Below are 20,756 nucleotides of genomic sequence, written 5' to 3' on the forward strand. Positions count from 1 at the left end.
ACCTTGTGAGGAGTAGATAGATATGTTGAAATTTGTTCAGAGGAGGTTCAAGGGAGAATTGAAGCAAGAGCAAATGATCCTTTCAAGATAATAGGTGTGAGTAGAGAGCCAGGGTAGTAGCCAAGAGAACGGGGACGCAAGAGAAAGTTGTTGTTGCTGGTTTTTTGTTTTTGTTTTTGTCAAATGATCCTTTATTGAAATATTTTCTGTCGTGCTTCTTAACTAGCTGGGCATTCGACAGCACCACTGTTGATGCCATCTACGATGGCATGAGGGTGGCGGCCATCAGCATTGCAGCCCACAGACTGGGCAGTCCCCAGGATCTCTTCAATGGTTCCAGAGAGTTCTCTGACTAAAGATCGGTGCTGCATCTGTCTAGCAATGTTGACAGTCTCATAAAAAGTGATATTTCCACTGTGTTTAATGTTTTTCTGTTTCTTTCTGTCTCTGGCGGTTCCTTGAGGGCTTTGATGATCAGGGCAGAGGCAGAAGGCCCCACCTCAATCTGGGCCTGTCTGTTCTGAACGGTCAGTTTCACTGTAATCCTCAGATCCTTTCAGTCACTGGTTGCCTTGGCAATGTCATCACCAACCTTTTTTGCAGACAGACCCAGGGGGCCGATCTTGGGGGCCAGCACAGACGTGGCACCCGCTTCACACCCGGTGCACCTCAGGTACACAACTTTGATCTCATTGGGGTTGAACTTCGGCAGCATGGCAGAGGTGGCTGGTGTTAGATGAACCCAGATTCAGGACGACTGAAGAAATTTGCACCTTGGCCTCCTCCCAGCTGAAACCCGAAAGCCTGTTGCTGTTTTTTGAAGAGATACTTGGAATAACAGCTTATTTGTAAGACCTAGTAAAGAGAAAGTGTGAGGACACATGAGCGGAGTGGGAGAAAGGCTGGACCAATGTCTTCCAGAAGGGAAGAGAGATGTGGGGGAGGAACTGGCCTGTGCCAGGAGCCTGGAGACAGGAGGGGAGGCAGAGTCCGGGGCCAGGTGTAGGTGTCGATGGGGCGGGTGTGCGGATGAGAACTCAAGGAAGTCCTCTTCTGTGGTTTAGATGTTTAGTGACACAGGAAACACAGTCATCAGTGCAGAGTGAGTGTGGGAAAGTTTTCAGGAGAGAAGAGAAGTTATTTAGGGAAGTGGGAAAGTCAGTGGACAAGAGAAACGCAAGCCCAGCCTGAGGACCCACCATGGTGCTGAGACTTTGAAAGGAGACTAGTCAGTGAGGGGTGATCTGCCCCCTGGCCAGATCCTCTCCCCAGGCTGGGCCAGATGGAAGATCCTCACACATTCTGGAGAATTCCTGATGTGGCAGGCTAGCTCCCAAGAAGCTGTTTCCACAAGCAATGGGCCAGAGGGGCTAAGCCGAGCAGACAGGGGTTCCAGCACTTCAATGTAGTTTCTGTCACTGGAGGATTTGTCCAGTGCTGGGGTGTGGAGTGACAGCAAAACCCTTATGCCTCAGGCATTGCTGAGGTGCCAAAGCACAGAGGGTGCACCTGGGGAGAGGCCACAGGGTTGGTGACTTCTTTGGGTATGAATGACCCCAGGCACTTGTTTCAGTGTTGGGGTGGGTGGCTGGGCAGTGCTCCTGTGTCAGGGGATGACATGGCCAGCGTCAATGTCCTTCCTCAGTGTCGTATGCCAAACTTTCGGTTCCAGAGGGCCTTTTGAGTGACCTGCCATGGTTCCTCCATGAGTAGCTTCTGGGGTGATGGGATGGCACCTCGCCCTGTCTAATCTGTAACTCATCACATTGGGTTGTAATTCACGGTCTACTGTCTGTTATCGCTGGGCTGTAGATATAAGAACTCTCTCCAGTTCTCTCACCACTTTATCCCCAGTGCGTGGCAAAACCCCTGAATACGTGAATACATACAAGAGGGCAGGTGGGAAGGAAGGACAGGAGGAAGGAAGGAAGAAAGAGGGAAAGAAAAGAAAGGAAGGGAGGAGGGGAGGAAGGAAGGAAGGAGCAGACATGGAATCTCTGCCACTATAGCAGGGCTAGTCTAGTGAAGGTTGCAAGGATGGATCTGAATAGGTGGTAGCCTCCATAGACGATGTAGTGACGAGGTAGGGTAGAAGGTAGTGAGAGCCATAAAGAGGGCTTTCAGCAGGGCTCTCTAAAACCCAAAAGACACACAAGAGATTGCAGGGCATGTCAAGGAAGACTGGGATGCCAGTGCCTGGCCAGATGGGGGTCTGATCCAAAACTTTCCCACACTCACTCTGCACTGTGTTTTCTGTGTCACTAAAGATCTAAATCAGACCCTATTTCTGATGGGCATCAGAAAGGTGAAAATAAGGAGTGATGGTTAGGATGGGCAAGAGGAAGCAGGAGAGGAGTCCTGCCCCCAGCTCTGTGGGAAGGTGCGGGGTGGCTGTGCTGAAAGGCTGGAGAGGAGGCCCCCTGCAGCTGAGAATCCACAGAGGACTGTATTAGTCCATTTTCACACTGCTGATAAAGACATACCCAGGACTGGAAAGAAAAAGAGGTTTAATTGGACTTCCAGTTCCACATGGCTGAGGAGGCCTCAGAATCATGGTGGGAGGTGAAAGGCACTTCTTACATGTGGCAGCAAGAGAAAAATGAGGAAGAAGTAAAAGCAGAACCCCCCGATAAACCCATCAGATCTTGTGAGACTTATTCACTACCACGAGAATAGCATGGGAAAGACTGGTCCCCATGATTCAATTACCTCCCCCTGCGTCCCTCCCATAACACGTGAGAATTCTGGGAGATACAGTTCAAGTTGAGATTTGGGTGGGGACACAGCCAAACCGTATCAAGGCACAGAAGCTTTGGCGATCCACTACTCTTTCCTGCTCCTCCCAGGTAAAGGAGGGTCTCATTTCAGACTTGCTTCATCCCTTCCCTTTCTTATCCCTTTTTGACTTTTGGACCTTACACCCCAACCTCTGGATCTTGTCTGCAGTTATGCTTTCTCTTTTCCAGGCCTCTGTACCCACTGTTCTCCCAACCAGGAGAGCTGTCTCTATCCCTAATACTTACTTGCTAGGGCAGTTCCTTCTTGGCCCTCAGATATTGCCCTGGGGCAGTTTCCACTGAAAGCTCTTGTCCTGCCTTCACCAGTTGAGTTGGTTGCCATTTCTACATTCTTCCATTACATTCTGGGCTACTTCCTTTATGGCACATATGACAATGGAAATCCTTGCTTATTTCTCTATCTCTAGCCTTAGAAAAGGGACTGGGCATGGTGGCTCATGCCTGTAATCTCAGCACTTTGGGAGAGTGAGGTGGGTGAATCACCTGAGGTCAGGAGTTCAAGACCAGTCTGGCCAACATGGTGAAACCCCTGTCTCTAATAAAAATAAAAAATATTTAGCCAGGTGTGGTGGCGCATGCCTGTAGTCCCAGCTACTCGGGAGGCTGAGGCAGGAGAATCACTTGAACCTGGGAGGCGGAAGTTGTAGTGAGCCAAGATTGTGCCATTGCACTCTAGCCTGGGCTACAGAGTGAGACTCCATCTCAAAAATAAATAAATAAATGAAAATAGAAGAAAAGGGATACAGGTGGATATTTCCCCCTTAGTCACTCAGTGTCGAATGAATGAAGACAACTTTGTCAAAAGAAAACAAAATCCCTGAGAGTTTCCTAACTTGGTGCTTGTATTTTCATCCAGCACTGGTCTACTCTCTGAAAGCAAATTAATGCTAAACAGCATCTTACTCTTTCTGATTGACGGGCAAAATTTGCTCCAAATAAATATGTATACATATTTATTATTTAATAATGCTTATGGTTTAAATACATGTGTTTTAGGAGCAACTTTGATCTACCTCATGAGTCCGAGATTTTTTATTTTTGTAAGCTGTGCCTTATCAATATGGGTAAAAGGAATCAAAATGAAATTAATGTTTTGTCTTTGGATGGTTAAGAGAACTGCAATATTAAGGACATTAGGATGTCTCAAAATATTAGATGCAAAATGTGTATTTTTGTTTAAATATGTTTGAATTATCAAATATGGAACAAATAGAGGAAGGTGGCTGGGTGTGGTGGCTCATTCCTGTAATCTCAGCATTTTGGGAGGCCAAGGTGCGCAGATCACTTGAGGTCAGGAGTCCAAGACCAGCCTGGCCAACATGGTGAAACCCTGTCTCTATTAAAAATATAAAAATTAGCTGGGCATGGTGGTGCATGCCTGTAATCCTAGCTACTCAGGAAGCTGAGGCAGGAGAATCGCTTGAACCCAGGAGGCAGAGGTTGCAGTGAGCCGAGATTGTGCCACTGCCCTCCAGCCTGGGCGACAGAGTGAGACTCCATCTCAAAAAACAAAAATAAATTAATTAAAAAAAAGAAAAGAACAAATATATTAGAGACAGGTGCATAAAAACATGTGTTGGACTAAATATAATGAATAATTATAAAGGCTGGGTATCGTTGCTCACACTTGTAATCCCAGCACTTTGGGAGGCCAAGGTAGAAGTATTGCTTGAGCCCAGGAGACCAGCTTGGGCAACATAGTGAGACTCCATCTCTACAAAAAAAAAAAAAAAAAAAAAAATTAGCTGTGTATCATGGTGCATGCCTGTAGTCCCAGCTACTTGGGAGGCTGAGGTGGGAGGATCTCTTGAGCCTGGGAGGTTGAGGCTGCAGTGAGCTATGATTGCATTATTGTTCTCATCCTGGGAGACAGAGTGAGATCCATTCTCAAAATAAGAAGAAGAATACTTTTTATATTATTTTATAAAATTTTTTATTTTATTATTATTGTAGGAATACTTTGAAGCCAAAGATGGTGGCAACTTCCTTTAGAAATAATTTTAATTAGCTTCTACCAGATGCATAGTGGACACTAGTCATTTGGTAACACTAATCCACATTCAAGGTGTGAGATTTCCTGGCCCCCATGAGGTAGAACTAGACTACAAATCCAGGTGAGTGTCAGTTTACTTCAAGTTTACCCTTGCTTACACTTAGGATGTAATTACATGGGATTTCAGCTTAAAATGGGAACTGGTTTATCTTAGTCCCCATCTTTGGTAGCATGGACTTCCATAGTCTGCTGTTCTATTTCACAGCTGTTGCTCTGGAATCAGCAGATGTCCTCAGGGCCCTGTGGGCTTTGTTCTTGGAGTTCTCTTCTTCTTTGAAGTGTTTGTCTGATATCTTATTAGCTTATTGACTCTTTGAAGGTTTTAAGATTTTAAAATAGATTCTCTTTAGCTTTTAAAATTTAAAACTATATAGCACAAAAATGAAGTTATAGACGTACTGCATAGAAGTATAATTTTGACATTCTGTCTTGTAATCCTGCATATTACATCCCCTTTGGGAGAAATGCATCTTTCTGGATTTTAACTTTGATCCATCTTTTAGGTCAACGATTAAAACATGCTTTGCCTGTACTGCCTTGCAGGGAGACTGAATGTGGCACTTTGCCATGTCTGTTTCCGATAGAATTATACGGACATAATCTGCTTTTATCAGCAGTGTTTGGCTTAGTGCTGGCTGGATCTGTATTAATATTTGGGGTCTTAATTGGTGATTGTATTGACAAGAAACCAAGACATAAAGGTAACACTCTTACCTTTGACATACATATTTATGTGGCATATTATGACTTCACTGGCTTTTTTGGTTTATTTTGTGAAATAAAATTCATAAATTGCTATGAACTTAAGAGCAAAAGAGCACAAGTTAAAAACTAGAAAAAGTTATACAGGCCGGGCATGGTGGCTCACGCCTGTAATCCCAGCACTTTGAGAGGCCGAGGCAGGTGGATCACAAGGTTAGGAATTCAAGACCAACCTGGCCAAGATGGTGAAACCCCGTCTCTACTAAAAATACAAAAATTAGCTGGTCTTGGTGGTGAGCGCCTGTAATCCCAGCTACTCAGGAGGCTGAGGCAGGAGAGTTGCTTGAACCTGGGAGGCAGAGGTTGCAGTGAGGCGAGATCACACCACCGCACTCCAGCCTAGGTGACAGAGCGAGACTCTGTCTGAAAAAAAGAAAAGAAAAGAAAAACTTATCCAGCTTTGTGTCATTATTCTCTGATTCTACATGTAAAATATCTTAATGTAGTTTTTAGATTTTTGCTAAGTATAGGTTTTTAATATCAAATTCCTGAAAAATGCTTTCAATATTTTGGCATTACCTATGTATAATATACTTGTGTTGTTTTATTAGAGGCAATTTATTTGTGTAAATGATGTTTTGTACTGGGTAATCTGTCTAAACTAGTCATTAGTATCTGGAGACTTATTTGCTCAAATGTAGATAGATCTACTTTTAGCTTTTGGCTGTACTATCTCTTTAAGCTTCTTTTGTTCAATAAGAATGTAGGCTATTTTATGTTTTTCCTATTCTTTGATTTCTAGTCAACATGATTGTTTTCCTTCTACGACGGAATGTATGACTTTTCTCCTTCTACCATGAAAAGGCATTCTCTGAAGCCACACCATTGAAAACATTAGCTGATTAAAAATCTGGTGTGCTGGTCTTTAGACTAAATTGGTTAACTTCTGTTACAAATTAAATCCAGGAGAGTGTAATGTAGCACTAGAACATTTTAAGTTTCTTGACTTACGCAGAATCCAGTTTTTCACATGATCTGTCTCTCAAATATGTTTTCACTCATTGCAGAGTCCAGCTTTTTACTCTTCTGGTTGCAAAGGCTTTGTCTTTGTCTGCGTTTGCTTCCTACATAAGCCCGTGATCACCAAGGGAAATGCTAACCCTGGTTGCACAGAGATTTGGTCAAATGTAACTACTCTGCATTAATTTTTATTCTATTTTATTTTTTTGAGACAGGGTCTCATTCTGTCGCCCAGGCTGGAGTGCAGCGGTATGATATTGGCTCTCTGCAACCTCTGCCTCCCTGGTTCAAGCGATTCTCGTGCCTCAGCCTCACGAGTAGCTGGAATTACAGGTGCATGCCATTGTGCCTGGCTAATTTTTGTATTTTTAGTAGAGACGGCGTTTCGCCATGTTGGCCAGGCTCGTCTGGAACTCCTGCCTGCCTTGGCCTCCCAAAGTACTGGGATTACAGTCGTGAGCCACCGTGCCCGGCCGTCTCTCCATTAAATGACATGGCTGTGACCTGCCTGTTAAAACTGAGAGTAAAGATTGGGCCAGGTGTTTCCATTCACAGTTGCTTGTGCCTCGCTCTTCACTTAGAATGCCTTCGTCACTCAGAACACCTTCATCACCCAGAACGCCTTCGTCACTCAGAACGCCTTCATCACCCAGAACGCCTTCGTCACCCAGAACGCCTTCATCACCCAGAATGCCTTCGTCACTCAGAACGCCTTCATCACCCAGAATGCCTTCATCACCCAGAACGCCTTCGTCACTCAGAACGCCTTCATCACCCAGAATGCCTTCATCACCCAGAATGCCTTCGTCACCCAGAACACCTTCATCACCCAGAATGCCTTCATCACCCAGAACGCCTTCATCACCCAGAATGCCTTCGTCACTCAGAATGCCTTTGCCACCACCTGTTACACCTGATGCTCGTGCTCCCCTGCAAGAAGCAGACGGAGCAAATCCGGCATGGCTGGCTCACTGTGAGTGTCTCTCGTGCCCCTGCACCACCAGTGAGAGTGCTGAATGTCCACCAGCTAGTGTTTTCTTTGTGGCCCTGCTCACTGGTTTGGGATCAGGCTAGTCATTCCTCAGTGTTTTCCTCTCCCCTAATTTGTTAGTCTGAGCTGAAATCCCACTGACATGAAGGCAATAGAACAGCAGAGTTTGTATCTGCAAGATACAAACTAGCATCTGCTCTGGCTCTGATGAGGTGGGAGGAAGAAAATACTTAGCATTAACACAATAGCATTGGGCTCCAAACCTACGTTGAATCTTTTTCTCTCTAAGGTCTTTGTGTTCATTTAGATATTCCTTGAACTGTCAGATAAATAACCGTATGCATTGCAGTGGAGCCAGAAAATCTATTCTCGGGTTCCAAACTCCCTTTCCCCTCCTTCGGCAGGTGGCCTGCTGTGCACTGGTGAGCACCCTAGTGGCCTTGGAGATTCTGGCCGGCACAGTGCTGATCATCACCATTCAGACGGACTGGACTGTGAGCTGATGGTGACAATGGAGGCTAACTGGTTGGTGAGTGGTACCGCCGTGGGCACTAGTCCTCTGATCAGCTGAGCAGTAGAGAGCTGACAAGGCAATCAGGGCTCTGAGAGAGGCAGATAACAGCCTTTAGGAACATGCTATTTGGACTCAATGCAGACATAGGTTTAAGTTTGAATTTCACTAAAACCAGCTTTGCCTCTTACTAGACACATACTCGAGGGCAAGTTACTTGACTTTTCTTATCTGCAGAATGAGGGAAATAAAGTCACGCGTGCACACACACACAAACACACACACACACATTCAGCTTTGGGAAGGATTCTATGAAATAGAGGATTTGGAAAGCACTTAACACTATATCTGCATATAAGAAGCACCTAAGAAATGGTTGATACTCTATTATCTAAAGAGTATATAGACTGTACTTTTAGGAGAGAAGCCTCTCAAAATGTATCATAGAAGTTCCTTGGCCATTTTAGGCCTGGAAAATAAGTAAATTAAAAGATTTATTGGCCAGGCTTGGTGGCTCCTGCCTGTAATCCTGGAACTTTGGGAGGCCAAGATGGGAGGATGGCTTGAGGTCAGGAGTTCAAGGCCAGCCTGGGCAACATAGGGAAACACTGTCTCTACAAAAGAAAAAAAAAAAAAAAGAAAAAAAAGAGATTTCTATTTCTTAATTCTGGCCAATGATAAAACTTCCTCTTTCAAAAAAAAATTAATCCTCAAGTGTGACTGTCAATTATCATTGATAATAGAGGTAAAAAAATTTGATTTAGTAATAGAGCTAAATGAAAGAATCTAGCATTTTTGCTTTTTCTTCCATTTGCAAAACTCGGATTATTCACACTGAAATATATACACATTGCCAACTTAAAGCCGAAGGTCTCATCCTACTCTCTATTTGCGCGATCGGTGGTCTGCCAGAAAACATTTGTGAGCTTTGATGGCCAAGGTAAAGGGAGCTATTAAGGAGGAGTCTACAGAAATCATGCCTTGCAAAGACTAGGAACCCTTATAATCATGTTTTCTTTTAAACTATACTTATTTGGATATATTCTGGCTTAAATAACAGCACCTAAAATAAAACAGCTATGTGGGTAAAAGCCAAGTGACACGGTGACCTCTGTCTCTGAATGAAAAAAGTCTTCCTATCTCTGTTAATTAAATTTTTTTAAAAAGATAAAGGACAGAATTTATTACAATTTAAAAAACAATCTTGTAAGTATATCCTTCGATGATGGTGGAATAGTTAAGATGAGCAGCTTGGTAGTCACACTGCTTCGGTTTGAATCTCAGCTCAGCCATATGCCCTCTGTGACTTTGAACAAATAAAATCACCTCTGTGTGCCTCAGTTTCCTAATCAGTGAAAAGGAAACACTATTGCCCTGTAAGAGTTGTTGTGAGGATTGAGATGCATAGATGTAGAAAGCTTAGGGCTACTGCCTGGCACAGAGTAAGTGTTCGACTAATTCTGTCCTGTACCCACCCCTTGTCACCTTTCTTCCCCGACAAACATGTTGATTATAATAATGACTGTTAACACTATTATTGTTGCTAAGACAGTGAGCTGTGTTGGGAAAGAATGATGAGATGGAAGTTAAAATAATTAGCTACAAGTAACATAGTTTCTCTCTTTCTCAGTTTTTTTTTTTTTTAAATCTGTTAATTGTCCAAGTTCCAATAGAATTGATCTTGAAGGTCTTTTCCTGGTTGCAAATCCTATGACTAGCCTATAGTTAAACCCAAAGGGATCTTTCCTGTTTTCACCATAATTTCATGACTAGCAAATCTAGCAAGTGCATGATGTTAAATTCACCGGAAGGAAGGACTCACCCATTAGGTTGCAATGTTTCCTTCCTTTCATTTACAGGAACGAGTGCAACAGTCTGGCAGATGGACCAGATCATCGATATATTTGCTCCTCCATCTGTGGGTCAGGCAATGACATGGGCATGTCATGTGATTGGTTGTTGTTTCATTCTTGGATGGAGCTTGGTTTCACTTTGTGTAGTTTCCATATCTGTCCAGGGTTTGTCAGCTAGTTCCCCAATTGGCTATAAAACCTCAGCAACACACAGTGAAGAACTTCCTAGAAAGGCAACGGGAGGCTGTGAACATTCAAAGTAATGCAAACTCAGAGGGAGCTCCTATGCTTTTCTTCTCCTTTATGTCAGTGTTTCTTTCCAGAACTCTTGAAAGTTCTGACCATAATCAGATCTGATCATAATCTCAACATTTTATTTGCAAATATGCCTAGAAACAGTGACAATGAGAGGGCTCCAGCTGTGCCGTTGGTCATGCGGTTCATAGGGCTGATCTTATTGGTGACAGCAGGTGGGGCTGCCTTATACATAGGTTGTGCACTGCATAACTCTGGGGGCTCCATTCAGAAAGACTAAGACCCCATGGTCTGTGCAGTATACAACAACTCTCCCACAGTCCTGGGGGCAAATTACTCCTCCTATCTCACTTATGAACCTCCTCCCCCAAAGATACTAGAGAGGCTACTTTGTCAGAGTATGGGCTGCTCTTTGGTGAAGACAATACGAAGAATTGGTCATTCCTGTTTTCAAGTGTATTTTTTTTTTAATCAGAAATTCCTGAACACTATGGTGGGAATAAAAGAAGGGGACCTTGCCAGTATATGACCTCATTTTTCCAAAGAAAGAGACAGCACTGCATACTGACCATGCTGCCCGTCTGCCTGGTACAGCACAGTCCAGGAATTGCTCTGCTCTGTTTCTTTTTCTGTACTTCTTACAATTAATTCTCTTTTCTCTCAAGTTATTTTGCAATTAAAGTCCACCAGATCTCACTGCATAAATAAAATATATGTATTTGGAGAGCTAGATAGAGATACATATTTAGATGATGGATGAATAGATAGATATATAAGCAGTTAAATGGACAGATAGAATAAGGTATCTCCTTCCCCTCTGTGGCTATTACCTGTGTGGCCATGCAAGGTTAGTTTATTCACACTCTCTGTCTCACTCTCTGTAAATTAAGGACAACGAAACAAGTGATGTCATAGGGATGTTGTGACAATTAAATAAGAGTTTATATAAAGCCCAATTTTAATCGCTGGCATATAGTAAAACTTAAGTCAACATCAGCTATTTTTTTCATTGTGGTTGTCACTGTGATCTTTTTAAAAACTGTTATGGCAATACATTCATTTCTGCAATTAAGAGCTTCATCCTTCTCACACTTCCTGGTCTAGAACGGATCTGGCCCACCTGCCCCTTTCTCCTTCCTCCACAGTCCTATTTGGCTCCTCTAGTCCTTTGCAGGATTTGTCTTAATTTACACTAACTACCCCTCACAAGTGGTTATATATTTTTAAATCTACACTTAATCATTGTCTTTTCTATCCTGGAAGACTGCAAGGTATTTAGCCTTTTTTGCGTAAATATCTGTTTCTTCAGAAAAGTAATCAAAGGAAATATTTATCACTATTTCCTGGAGCTCATGACTGAGTTCCAAGCATGTGACATTTTATCTTCTACAAAATGTGTCCTCCTCTTCCTCCTCCCTTCAGTGCCATCCTCCTGGGGTGACTATGTCTTAGTTTGGATTCTTTCAGGAGTAATCCCTGAGATGAAAATTTGGGGTGAAAAGTCATCTATTAATATTTGGAAGGTGATTCCAGGAAGCATGGTGAGGGAATGGTAAGTGAGACAGGGATGGGAGAAAAGCCAATCAAAGGTGTGTTAATATATAGGTTACCACTGATGGCCACTGGGCTCAATCCTACTGGGGACCTTTTGAGAGACTATGTAGGACATACCTCAGAACTGTACCATCAAGGCCCAAGGAAACTAGGTGTTTATCCACCAACTCTTGTCCATCTTTTGCTGACAGCTGTTCTCAGGGCAACTTACAGCCCACCCCTCATGTTCCTGTGGCTGGAGAGGGATCTTTAGGCAAACAGACACAGGTGCTTGGGGTAGGAGGCCATCAGTGTACACCGGAATTGTCCAACAAAGAAGCAGATGAGACTGGGGATGGGTTGAGGGGAGATGGACAGGCACTGACTTAAAGCTTGTCTGGATTTTATTTTGGATGAAATGGACTGCTGGGAAATCAATGATGGATTTATCTACAAGCCCAGGACTTTGGAAGAGCCAAAGGACCACAAGTTTAACCTTGAAGAACAGACCACAACCACAGGTTTTCGTCTTCACCTTCAAAACATGCAAAGGCTACTCCGCATGTGCCGTGAGGGATGGGAAGCCTACTGCAGACAGTCTTCTTAGCTGGCGCGGGCTTGGCCTTCCTCTACATGACAGTTCTGGGGTCTGACTGTATCACCACTGGCTATGCATATACTCAAGGGGTTAGAGATTCCCTGCTTAGCATCCTCATGGCTCTTTCAGCTCTCTTTGGCCTGTTAGGCACTATTTTCTTCACCAAGCTTAGGGGGCACTATGGCGTGGTCACAACTGGAGTCATATCTAGTTAGCCAGCTCCACTTTGGTTGTCTAATGCCCTGTGTGTTTTCTGTCTTTGCTCCTGGAAGTCCTTTTAATCTGGCTGTTTTCTCACATCCATTAAGCAAAAAATCCTTCAAACCATGAGTTGTTGGTCCAGTGGATGGAAGAATGGTCCAGAGGAATGGCTTGGTTCAGGTTTCTTTCAAAAGAATAAACATATGTCTGGTTCTCTTTTAGCAACTCATGGTAAGACTTGGGATGCTCAGGGTCCTGCTTTTTGAAGGCCAGCAGGGCCCTGAGCATCCCGAGTCTTCCATCTCCGTTATCTTCCTCCTCTCAGGTGTGATTGTAAGGTTTGTTCTCGCCGAGTTTAAAGCGAAGAAAATGAGGCCAGCACAAGAAGATCCAATGCGAAGGAATTTATTCAGCCTCCTGGGTGAGGTTCTGCTGCCCGACAGGAGGGGCTGGAGAAGTCGCACAGACTCCTTTTAGACATGGGGTTTTATAGGGAGTGAAACAGCTCAATTGGTTGTGGGAGAGCAGGACTGCTATTGGGTAAGTTACAAGCCTTTACCTAGGACTTGGCTTGTTGTTGGTTGGAATTACTCGGCTGCTATTGGTTGTTAAGACTCGGCTGCTATTGGTTGTTAAGACTTGGCTGCTATTGGTTGTCAAGACTCGGCTGCTATTGGTCAATAAGGCTTGACTGCTATTGGTTGACAAGAGGCTAGGGTTACAAGAGCTTGTTTGCATATTGGGTTCTTTAAGGGAAGGCCGGGCTGTGCGAGCATGGGAGAAGGGAACATGCCTGAGCATGTATGAACTTGCCCGAGCTTGTCTGGGCTTGTCTGAGCTTTTTGAAAAAGAAAAGGGAGGGGTGTGTGCGTCTGAGCTCCCAGCGAGGCAACCGGCCTTACAGTGATCAGGCAAGAATCAGTAAGCAGCAGGTTGTATGTGGCATGGGATTCTGCGGCTTGCAATGTTGCTGATTTCAATCTTAGAAGCATTTGATGGCCTCACCACTGTGCTATTGTGTCTTTATCATTCATTCATCTAGAACCTGTCATGTGACCAGAACTGTCTTAGACAGTGGGGATACAATAGTTATTTGATCACACAAGGCGTTAGCTCTATGGAACTTACAGTCTGACCAATAAGTAAGTAGTTAACAATAGTCAGCAATACAGAGTGACAGGAGCTATGATAGGGAAGAGCAGAGCATTGAGGACACATGGGAGGGATGCCAAGTGTGGTCTTGTGGGTTAGGAAAGCCTTCCTAGAAAGAGGCACAATTAAGAAATCCCTGAAGAGCAAGCTAGGCAGGTGATGGAGAGGGGCAGACTGTTCCAGGCAAGGCAGAGACAGTAGTGCAAAGGTGAACACTGGGAGATGTGGGGAAGTTAAAATAGTTATTTCCCGGGTGTCAAGCGTGTAAATGCTACAGATGATGTCTACATTAAAGAACTATATTGACCTGAATCCTTTTTCTGCAGAATTGGGATAGGAGAGAGGAAAGAGAGCAGCTTGAGGGGAATGGCAAGTTTTTCCTTAGCTGCCTGGGGGAGGGCAGCACAATTCTTCCCCAAGAATGGCATGCCTAGCCTTGAGAGTCTACAAGCTGGTCTGCTCCAAATACTTGTTGTCTGAACTCTGCCGTCAACCATGTGTCGTTCATACTTGGCAGCAAGGATGTATCTGGTTTTGCAAGCATGTCTATTAAAAACAAGTATTTTTAAAATGTTGGTCGTTTGATGCCTGACAACTCCAAAAGTAACATGTTGGGGATCAGTGGTGATGGTGGCAGAAACCACTTAGTGGCACATTGGCCCTAGTGGTTAGACCTGCAGATTTCCAGCCTGGGAAGAGCCTGGGCCATGCTCTGAGCTGGTCTGGAGGTTCTAGCAGGGAAGTGCAGCTACTCGTATACCCTTGACCGAAGACTGGTCCTCTATCAGGGATGGTTGTCCTCTTCAACCAAGCGCGCAGCTTCGGGAGGGATGCACATGGAGCGGTGAGGGAGGAAGGGGACACTGCCTAGCCAGCCAGATCAGCCGAATCAACCCTGGCGATCAATGCGGTGACAGATGTCGCAGCCAGATCACCTTCACATCCTGGGCCATGCTTCTTGACATGGAATTCTCACAATCAGGTTTCTACCAAGAAAACATTTCTTTGAGCCTTTTTACTTCCTCCTCAATTCAGAGTCACCACCTACAAAACCCCTCTCTGAGGCCATACCTCAGAGCCAGGAGATTCCTCACTCTCAGGCTAGAAACAGGGTGGGAAGAGTGGAAATTGTGACAGTGAGTGGTGGAAGTTACAGATCAAAAACCCCCTTCATTCACCAGCCCTTCCCACACACCTCCTCCGTGCGCCACGTTCCCTACCCCAGGCACTGAGTCGAAGCACGGCCCTTGCCCTCCCGGGACTCAGAGCTTCACTTTCTCATCTCTGAGGCCACAATGGGGTGGGACCATGGGGTTGGGGGAGGCGTTCCTGACTTCTGCTATACTGACCCGGAGCCCCTTGGTCTGCAGAAGCTTTGAAATACTGGGAGAGAGGAAATAAGAATGTTGTAGGCTCACTTAAAGGGGTTACAAAACCATGAGCTAGCTTTGGAGTCTCCTTCCTTTGATGGAATATGTATATGTGAGAAAAAACTGTATTCCTAATTCCAAATGATTTAGAAACCTATTCTTTCATCTAAAGATTACCTAACTTCTAAAATATTTTAAGTTGGGAACCTGATGGGTAGATTATCTTTTATTGGGGTATTTGACTTGAACTTCTAGTCTTTAATTGCACAAAACTGAAGAACAGGCTGGGCACGGTGGCTCATACCTGTAATCCCAGCAGTTTGGGAGGCAGAGGCGGGTGGATCACCTGAGGTCAGGAGTTTGAGACCAGCCTGGCAAACATGGTGAAACCCTCTCTCTACTAAAAATAAAAAATTAGCTGGGTGTGGTAGTACACGACTGTAGTCCTAGCTACCTGGGAGGCTGAGGCAGGAGAATCACTTGAACCTGGGAGTTGGAGGTTGCAGTGAGCTGAGATCGCACCACTGCACTCCAGCCTGGGTGACAGAGTGAGACACTGTCTCAAAAAAAAAAAAAAAAAGATTTATGCAATTCACATAATATCACATTAAAGTATTTAGCTCAAAAAGAAAAAAAAAAGGTCCACTAGCAACTCCTGTCTACCAAGATAATTTGGCTCTTACTGACCCAAAGGAAATGACCACATTTGGAAAACACGAAAGCTCATCACAGTGCCTGAAATCTGGAAGAACATTCAGTATGAGAGACACTTGGTGTTTTCTCTATTGCAATAAGCAGTCTTTTTTGCTGTATCCTGAATGAAGATTCCAGAGACATAGATTAAAATTAAAACCTTTAAATTTTTTGTTTTATGTTTTTACTCTACATGAGATTTGGATTAATTTTTTTTTTCTTTTTTTCTTGAGTTGGGTTCTCGCTGTGTTGCTCAGGCTGGTCTCAAACTACTGGGCTCAAGCAATCCTCTCATCTCAGCCTCTTGAGTGGGTGGGACTACCGGCGTGTGCCACTGGCCCAGCAGAAACACAGAACACTCTTGACACTCATGAGGGATAAAGCTCAGGACCTGATGCCAGGCTGTCTGATGATGCTGGCAAGTTACTGAAGCTCTATGTCACTATTTCCTTTGCCATAAGATGGGATAAGAATAATGATGGTAGCTACTTATCAGGGAAATCCAGAGGATGCACTGAAATAATTTCCATTGGTAACATGTTTAGCCCAAAACTTTCTCAGTTGTACAAACTACTTGTCAAAAATGAAAACTGTCATGATCAGTCCTCATTGCCATTATAATTTAGTTACAATTTTGGTGGCTTTCATGAGTGTTGCTGTGTGAGGGCTGGGGTGCAGGGTGGGTAGTGAGACATACAGAGCCTTAGCCTGATGGTGAAATGGATACTTCTGACTCTCACACACCTAATGCCAGCAAGTACCATTTACATTCATTCATACTGGGATTACACATGACCTTGGGGTCGGTGGTGAGGGGTTGAAACTGCAGACATGAAAAGCACCAGTGCCACTGGGCACAGTGGCTCACCCCTGTAATCCTAGCACTTTGGGAGGCCCAGGTGGGTGGATCACCTGAGATCAGGAGATCGAGACCAGCCTAGCCAACATGGTGAAACCCCGTTTCTACTAAAAAATACAAAAATTAGCCAGGTGTGGTGGCGGGTGCCTGTAATTCCAGCTACTACTGAGGCTGAGGCAGGAGAATTGCTTGGACCTGGGAGGCAGAGGTTGCAGTGAGCCAAGATCATGCCATTGAACTCCAGCCTGGGGGAGAAGAGTGAAACTCCATCTCAGAAAACAAAAACAAAAACAAACAAACAAGAAAAGAAAAGAAAAGCACAAGTGCCCTAAATGATATATCATTTCATTTCTTAGCATGGCTCACACTATTGAAACTGGTGGCTATGATGACAGGTCCTCTCCCTGGTAGGGGTGGCCTGTGGCCTACCTTGGTATTCAATATGTATCACCAAGCACAGGTCTCATCCAGCTGCTTGCTCAGTAACTATTTATTTCCATTCTGGTGGAAATTAAGTTACAGAACTCTGACAACAGCAAGATTTGATGCATTGCTTAAAAGTTATTTTGCTTTTTAAAATTGAAGAACTGTAACTCTTTATGCCCTCAATTTAGAAATAATTCTCAGTGCATCATTAGCCCTCACTTCTTCTAGTGCTTCACGTTATACCATGGCAGCATTTTGTAAATGTTTCCTAACTTTATAAGCACTGCTTGCTAAGAGCCAAGTGTGGGGATTTTACAGGCGAACTCTGGGTCAGAGTCCAGAGTGAATCAAGGTCCTTGACAGGAGGTCCCAAGAGACATGGAGGCCAGCCAGAGTGGTCAGGACAGCCCAGGAGGATGGATGATGGGGACCTGGTCAGGACCTCCACGTGGGAGCCACAGATGGGGGCTGGATCAGCCGGGAAGACAAACGGCCTGGCCCGTGCCCTGCAAAGGGAGAGAATGGCGGACACAGCACATTATTCCAAATAATTCTTCAATCTGGAGTTAAGTGCAGGGATCAGGACAGAGGCAACCAGGAGGACTTTACAGGGCTGGCGGTGGATCTCAGGGAGAATCTAGAAGCTCAGCTGGCTGGGAAACCAATCAGGCTGGCAGAATCTGGGAGTGGGTCCCATGGGAGCAGGCACCAGAGCCCCAGGGGAGATGTTGTCATGTGAGGACACGGTCATTACCACAGCTCGCTTCTGTCCTATTTGATGCTGGCACAGTAAGTTCTGAGGCTGCTTCTGAAGTGTAATCAAACAGAGCCTCTTCATGTGGTTGAAAGGTGGGGAGGGGGGATGGGGAAGCGAGAGGCCAATTTGTCCTCTGCTAAACCAGGAAAGGAAGAGGAAAAATCTAAAATTGGAACTAGATTTGAAGCTCAATCTTTTCTTTTTGTCTTAAACACGTCTTAAACATTTTTTGTAATGAAGTGGGGGCATAAATAAATACCTCCAAATGAAGTTAGAGTGCCTCTGATGATAATGGTGGTGATGGTGATTCAAAAAGATAACTATAATACCACAAATTATGACAGTTACTACCATGTTCAGATGTCCAGGCACAGGGCTACACATCTTTTTTTTTTTTTTTGAGATGGAGTCTCGCTCTGTCACCCAGGGGGGAGTGTAATGGCACAGTCTCAGCTCACTGCAACCTCCGCCTTCTGGGTTCAAGCAATTCTCCTGCCTCAGCCTCCTGAGTAGCTGGGATTAGAGGTGCCCACCACCACACCGGCTAATTTTTTATATTTTTAGTAGAGATGGGGTTTCACCGTGTTGGCCAGGCTGGTCTCGAACTCCTGACCTCAGATGATCTGCCCGCCTCAGCTTCCCAAAGTGCTGGGATAACAGGTGTGAGCCACCACACCCAGCCAGGGTTACACATTTTATAGTACTATCATAGAATCTTCCAATGAGATAGCACCTGAAATATTCCTATTTCACAGATGAGGAAACTGAGCAACAGAAAAGTACCCAAGGCAACAGTCAATGCCAGAACCAGAATTCTCACCAAGGTCCTCTGATTTCTATTCACATTCATTCTTATCCTACGCTGCTGCCCTGCCAACCTCTTGTCCTTTGACCTCACAGCTGCTCCAGGAGAACATTTCAGAAGTGAATCGAGGGGCTGTGAACGGTGTGCAGTGCTCCCTGAACTACCATGGACCTTGTATTCGTCCATTCTCACAATGCTAAGAAACATAGCCCAAGACTAGGTAATTTATAAAGAAAAGAGGTTTAGTTGACCCACAGTTCTGCATGTCTGGGAAAGCCTCAGGAAACTTATTTTCATGGCGGAAGACACCTCTTCACAGGGTGACGGGAGAATGAATGCCAGCAGGGGACATGCCAGACACTTATAAAACCATCAGATCTCATAAGAACTCACTACCATGAGAACAGCATGGGGGAAACCACCTCCATGATCTAATCACCTTCCATGAGGTCCCCACTCTAACGCATGGGGATTACAATTCAGATTGCAATTCAAGATGAGATTTGACTGGGGACACGGAGCCAGACTATATCAGACTGCATCCACTTCATCCTCATCATGCTGGCCCCACAGCCCCGGCAGTTTGGCATGCTGATCTTCATCTCCATACTGTTTGTAACCATAGGGCATGTGCTATACTTTTTTTTTAATGCAAGAAAGTTTAAGATTAAAAATGTCCATGCAAATAAGACAATGAAGGGCATTTGGATGCCTTTAACCTAAGAGGTAGGCAGCACCTTTGGCTTCTCAAAGCTCGGGTAACACTGGCACCATCTCACACTGTTTCCAATGATTTCCCTGTGTTCCTGCTGTGTGTCTACCTTGTGCTTTGCTACATTTGAGAGCAATTGTGTCATAACCTGTTGCTGAAAGCGTCAACTGCATTAAAGATATCTTGCCAGTGGTGGTGCTATCCAGAGTTTGAAAGGGTCTGCTTCACTCCTGGCATACTCATTAGCCAAAGTCAGAGAGATTTCACCCCAGATATCTTGAAGGGACTTGTTTTGTTTTTGCCAATATAGTAAGTCAATGTTTTCAGGTTCTTATTGTTCTTCGATTTTTAAAATTAGCATTGGCTGGGTGCCATGCTCACGCATGTAATCCTAACACTTTGGGAAACCCAGGTGAGAGGTTCACTTTAGGCTAGGAGTTTGAGACAAGCCTGACCCACATAGCAAGCACCCGTCTCTATAGAATTTTTAAAAAATCAGCTGGGCATGGTGGCGTGTGGTTGTAGTTCCAGCTACTCAGGAGGCTGAAGCAGGAGGATTGCTTGCTCCCAGAAGTTTGAGGCTGCGGTAAGCTATATTGGTGCCACTGGACTCCAGCCTGGGAAACAGTGAGATCCTATCTCTAAAAAGATAAAACAGGCCGAGACAGGTGGATCACGAGGTCAAGAGATCGAGACCATCCTGGTCAACATGGTGAAACCCCGTCTCTACTAAAAATACAAAAATTAGCTGGGCATGGTGGCGCATGCCTGTAGTCCCAGCTACTCGGGAGGCTGAGGCAGGAGAATTGCTTGAACCCAGGAGACGGAGGTTGCAGTGAGCCAAGATCGCGCCATTGCACTCCAGCCTGGGTAAAAAGAGTGAAACTCTGTCTCAAAAAAAAAAAAAAAAAAAAAGATAAAACATAAATAAATAAAATTAGAATATTCTGGTCAATGTTAAAATTAGATAGGTGGAGGGTGATCACTGATGTGTGGTCTCAATTTGCTGGGTGTGGGTTTTTGGTTCTTTTTCCAGTTTGTACTCCCCCGAGAGGGACAAATTTTTCCCCTGGCCCCCAGTCACTATTAAGAACAACTACTTAAGAGAAACGTGAAAACTAAGGGAAGAATTCAATTACTGTTAAACACAAAAAGACAAAATGTCATTATTAGTAGCAAGGAAACTACCAAAGAATTCACACAGACCTGTTTTTTAGAGCACAAAGTGAAGACAGGAAAGGGAGAATTTTATGGAACATTTTGCATAACGTAAAGGGTTATCTTTAAAAGGGTGCTTTATATAAGGTAATATTTATGGTGCCAGTTGCCACAATCTCTTCCCTTCCATTAAAAACAAAACAAAACAAAACACCAAAAAACCAAAACCCTGAAAGACACTTTAGTACACACACACACACACACACACACACACACACACACACAACTGTATCAGGGATCAAGAAACTA

At 44.4% G+C, this 20,756-nt stretch overlaps 1 pseudogene; it reads right to left on the reverse strand.

Annotated features, from left to right (window-relative positions):
* Window positions 1-195: 195 nt before the first annotated feature.
* On the reverse strand, window positions 196-9,957 carry LOC105713925 (large ribosomal subunit protein uL11-like; annotated as a pseudogene).
* Between the last annotated feature and the right edge of the window lie 10,799 nt (window positions 9,958-20,756).

The sequence above is a fragment of the Aotus nancymaae genome, unplaced genomic scaffold, assembly GCF_030222135.1.
Source record: "Aotus nancymaae isolate 86718 unplaced genomic scaffold, 86718_ANA_hifiasm-v0.15.2.pri h1tg000025l, whole genome shotgun sequence".
Taxonomy (NCBI): Eukaryota; Metazoa; Chordata; class Mammalia; order Primates; family Aotidae; genus Aotus; species Aotus nancymaae.